Source organism: Odocoileus virginianus, chromosome 32 (assembly GCF_023699985.2).
Source record: "Odocoileus virginianus isolate 20LAN1187 ecotype Illinois chromosome 32, Ovbor_1.2, whole genome shotgun sequence".
Lineage (NCBI taxonomy): Eukaryota > Metazoa > Chordata > Mammalia > Artiodactyla > Cervidae > Odocoileus > Odocoileus virginianus.
In genome coordinates this window covers 4,138,830-4,144,259 of record NC_069705.1, presented here as the reverse complement: position 1 = coordinate 4,144,259, position 5,430 = coordinate 4,138,830, and positions in this window count along the sequence as shown.

Below are 5,430 nucleotides of genomic sequence, written 5' to 3'. Positions count from 1 at the left end.
AGATTCAAGTAGAATACCTTCCCATGTGGCAGTGAGCAACTGGAGCTGAATCCAAGGAGTTCCTCTCTTGACCCCCTAGTCATCCCAGCCACATAAATCACACTGAACTGGGCTTGTCTCTGTGTCCGCCTATCTTTCCACTGGACTGTGAGGTGAGGCTGGTTTGTGTTTTTTACACCTCTGTTCCTCCCACCCTGATTTACACAGCATCTACCAATTAAAACATTAATATCTTTTTATGAAGTGAGTGAATGAATAAGTATAGGGAGTCATGTTATCTACTTTTACTTATGTTAAACAACATTTATTGAATTCCTACTCTACCCCAGGCACTAGGAGCTTTTCAGAAACCTGTCAATCAGGCAGTAAACCCGCTATAGCCATGGTCCAGAGTAGTCAGGGAAATGAGAGGAAGCTAAGGTGACATGATGAGTCTCCTTCAGAAATGATATGAGACTTCAGTGCCTGGGAAACAGACACTTAAGATTTATGAGCAGAAAGTGCATTTGTGTTGGGGGAGGTGTCCTCTGCATCAGTGCCCATAGCAAAGAGAAGCTGAGCTTCAGTGTACTTACAACAAAGGCCTCAGTGGATTCTGGAGATATGATGGATCTATCAAGTCCAGATTTCAGTTGATTTTTAAAAGAAGGGTAAGATTTCAATAGATAAGATTCTAGAAAGAAAATAACCCTGGTTCAAGGCATGTCTGAAGAATGAAGATCAGACCACTTTCTGTAATAGCCCGAAGGAGATGAAGCTAGAAAAGAAAATAAGGGTTATCTGCTAGAATAAATAAAGACCTGAATCAAAGCTTCAGATCTGATTCCATACACACTGGGTGCCATTTATGTAGATATAATCAAAGGCAGAGTGGAAAGATTTAACTAAGCATAATTTGTAGAAAACATTATGGCTGGAAAAACTGTAACTTGTAAAAGCAGGCAGCTTTCAAGACATGTACATATGTCAAAATTCATCAAGTTTTACACTTGAAGCGAGTGTGATGTTGTATTTCAATTAGACATCATCAGGAAACCTGAGCAGAAAGGAGGTGGGCCTTCATAAATGCCTAATTTATATTCTCAAAGGCAGCAACATTGCAGGGACAAAAACGAGCTAACGTTTATTAAATCTTACTAAGGGAAAAGCAGAGTGCTAGAGATTTTTATCCAAGCTACCTCAATTAGTCACACAGCAGCCTAGCCTGCAAGAGAGACGATATCATCTCCATTTACAGAAACTGAAGCTCAAAGATCAGCTCTGATGCTGAAACTCAGCCTTTGTGTACTGGTACTGGATTAAATCTCAGAGATAGAGTTTGGGGTGGGTTAGAAAGAAATAGCTTTATTACTTTGCCAGGCAAGGGGGACCACAGCCAGTTAATGCCTGCAAGACTGTGTGTCCCACCGTGGGAGGGATAGCGAGGACTCTCCCACTGTTAAGGAGCAGGGCGTGGTCAACTCGTGGACGTTCTTCTGATTGGTTGATAGTGAGGTAAGTGGAAGCCAGCATCGTCAACTTACTGGCTCTAACCCGCCTAGTGTCTACGTGCTGTGGGCAGCATATAGGTAACTTCTCCATGTGATAGGGGTTTCAGTATCTGCAAAACAGCTCAAAAGACATGGCTCAGAATATTACTTACCGTCCTCGAGGAGGAGCTAAAAATCCTTGACTCTGTTTAATGACTAAATTATTATTATTTTGTCTTGTTTGACTGTGTTTTTTCTGCATTTTCTCACTTCTCTGATTAAATTTATTCTTTGACTAAGGTTTTGTTTTTTGTTTTTTTTTACAGACAAAAGGCAGGCGGTGGACGTGGGTTCGGTTATATTCTGGGAAGGCCTTGTGGGTTCCTACTGGTTACAGCTCCAAAGGTCACAATTAGTAAGCAACAGAGTTAAGATTTGAACTCGGCTCTGTTTCTCCTCAAAGCCCTCATATTCTAAGTGGTGTCACTCATGGTGGCTACTAACGTAGAATCAAGAATTCATTCTCCACTCTGGTGTCAAGTACCCAGGTAAGTGGGTGGGAGCATATACGTGATCTGATTAAAGATTTTGATCACTGTCCCTCAAGAGTACTGGCCTATAATTTTCTCTTCTTGTGGTGAAGTTCTTGTCTGGCTGTGGCATCAGGGTTGTGCTGGCCTTGTACAAATGAGTTTGGAAGTGTTTTTCTTGTTCAATTTTTGGAAGAGTTTGAGAAGAATTGGCATTAATTCCTTAAATATTTGAAAATATTAACTGATGAAACCACCTGGCCCTGGTCTTTTCATTACAGGGAAATTTTTGATGACTCCTTCAATCTCTGTACTCCCTGTTGGTCTGCTCAGATTTTTCTATTTCTTCGTGTTCAACCTTTTTTAATTGAATGGATAAAATTTTGTTTTTATGATTCAGTCTTGGTAGGCACTAGGAGGATGAGTGAATGGGGAGATATTGGTCAAAGGGTACAAAGTCTCAGTTGTGTAGGATAAGTTCCCGAGATCTAATATTCAGAATAATATTATGACTCATGATATTTTATTATATATTTGAAACTTCCTAGGAAAGTGGATCTTAAATGTTCTCACCACAAAAACCAATATTGTAACTATTGATGAGGTGTCAGATATATTATTTAACTTGACTGTGGCAATCATTTCATAGAATATGTATCACATTGTATACCTTAAACATATATAATTTTTGTTTATCCTTTATACCTCAAAGAAAACTGGACAAAAGTTTAAGACTTACAAAAGTTTACTCCAAAAACCTGTTCTATATTTTTAATAAATTTGTCATATTTTAAAACATTCTTAAACTGGCTGGAAATGCAGTGAAAAAGAGAAGACAGAGAAGAGAGAAAAAGGGAGGGAGGGAGGAAGCAAGGGACAAAGTAAAAAGCATACAGGCAGCTGAAGATTACATTTGTACAATATACAGCTTCTGTTAAATAACCATCTTAGCCACCCTAAACCACCTATCCTGAGCACCACCAACTTCACCTTTGAAAGCTCATCCATTATGCCAGTTAGTAAGCCAGTCATATCACCAATAAACGCATATTGTTAGGTAACAATGCCTCTTGTGTTGATCAGAAATAAAGACAGAGAAGTCCTGTGTGAACTTTCTGCTCACCCTGTCTTGAGCAGAATTCCTCTTTCAGGACCCGACAGCAGTGATGATGTACCTAAAGCATATACATGACATTTGGCTCAACCTGAAGTATTTTAAAACAATCGAAACGCTCAGTAAAATTTTTGGTTTAACTTACAAGGTGTTAAATAAAAAGCGTACAACACATTCAACAACTCTGAGTATCAATGTATCATCTTTGAGTTACAGAAAATCTAGGCACAAAGTTGTTTTAATCATACAACCATGAAGATCCAAAACCTAGATTCCTTTCGCTGTCATTTCTAAATTTTAGAAAACGTTTTCATTTATTCTACTTCATTTGCCCTCAGATGGTTTATTGTTGTTCATTTGCCCATGAACTTTTTGAGTGTTTGGGGGAATTTTTGTTGATTTTCACTTTGGCATTATCCTCCTAGACTTTTTCTCTACTAAGCTTCAACTTCATTGGAACCCTTGTGGCTGCCCTGGTGGTCAGCTGGTAGAGAATCCGCCTGCAATGCAGGAGACCTGGGTTCCATCCCTGGGTTGGGAAGATCCCCTGGAGAAGGGAAAGGCTACCCACTCCAGTATTCTGGCCTGGAGAATTCCATGGACTGAATAGTCCATGGGATCTCACAGAGTCAGACACGACTGAGCAACTTTCACTTTGATTGATGAGAAATGTGTAGTAGTGTTGAAAATACTTCTCAATCTGGCTATTCTCTTGCTATCGTTAATCAAGTTTATGTGCTTCAAAAATCATTGTTTATTCCTCAATTATCTCTTTTAAATCAGTATGAATTTGTTCCTGCAGTAGAGAAGAATGTCATTGCAGCCTTAGTCACTGTGTTAAGTGACTCTTTTCCCCACTGAAAATGGAGAAATGAACATTTTGCTCTAGTCTAGAATGTCACATCAGGTATGTGGTTTAGTCAAACAGTAGGGCAAAGACTGCAAATATCCTCTTAGTAATTTTAGTACATGTAATAGTAGAACCTTCTTCACTGTTCCCCACATTTAATGCTCTCCTGTACTTAAGTGTTGAGGAAGTGTGTCAGAAAAGATTAAGATAATTAATATCAAAGAGTATCACATCTAATCCATGAGCTATAGCACTTTTTTTGAGGGAAGGATACAAACTACAAAATTGTACAGATAAGAAGTGGTGGGTTTCTTCTTATGACTCTCACTCTAAAAACCATGCCTGTCACATGATTTTTAAACACAAGGGAAATGAAAATGTAACAAATTTTCAAACTTCCACTTTATGGTTCACGGAGACTCTATTTCAGAGGCCCAAGGCAACCAAAAGATTGCAAAGACTTTGCGTGCTTTCCTCTAAGTTAGCATCTTTTCAAAGAAAGAAGACATATTGGTTTCCATTGTCATCATCAGAAATGAGATACTCAGAGTGAAGATGAGTGGTGTGAGAGCTGATAAAAGGGTTGAATGATGGTCTAATTCTGAAAGTGCTAAATAATTTATTGAGGTATGTCCTTATTAGAAGCCAGTGTCAAAAATAGATTCCAGAAATGGGATGAGAATATTGTCGAAATTGAATTAATTTCCCAAAGAGAAAAGAACCCTATTTTGTCAATGTACAGTAATTCTATCTTCTCATAAAAATTTTACCTCAGTAAAAGCATGTGTATCATTGCTAATGTTCAACTTTTGCCCAAGAGCTAAATTGATATTCTCCATTTTATGCAGTATTTCCACTGAAGGATGCCCCGGGCAACTTGTCAATGTACTGAAAATTTCCCTTCCCCTACATTTTACCACCGTATAAATTATGTATTTTATGGCTAATGTTCACTATTTGAGAACTACAGAAGTATTTCCCCAATTATGCAATTGTTCCATTTTAGAAGGTTACTTGTAACTCAAATTTTACAAGATCAAAAAAATATATACTTTATGCATTCAAGGTACATAATGAGATTAAGGTGCAAAGTGGATGCTGAAAGTTAAGGGAATGGGGGTAAATTCTTCAGAGACCTTGTGAAGCAGAAAATCTCATGGAGGAGACTGTGATGGCCTGATCACCCCAGGGTTCCTTTAACAAGGAGGTTTCTTTTTTCTTTTTCAAGAACATGAAAGAAGCCATGGGATTTGTATGCTAGCTATCCTATGTAGATTGGGGCTTCCCGGATGGCACTAGTGGTAAAGAACCCATCTGTCAATGCAGGAGCCATGGGTTTGATCCCTGGGTCAGGAAGATCACCTGGAGTAGGAAATGGCAACTCACTCCAGTATCCTTGCCTGGAAAATTCCATGGACAAAGGAGCCTGGCAGGCTACAGTCCCTGGGGTCAAAAGAGTCAGACATG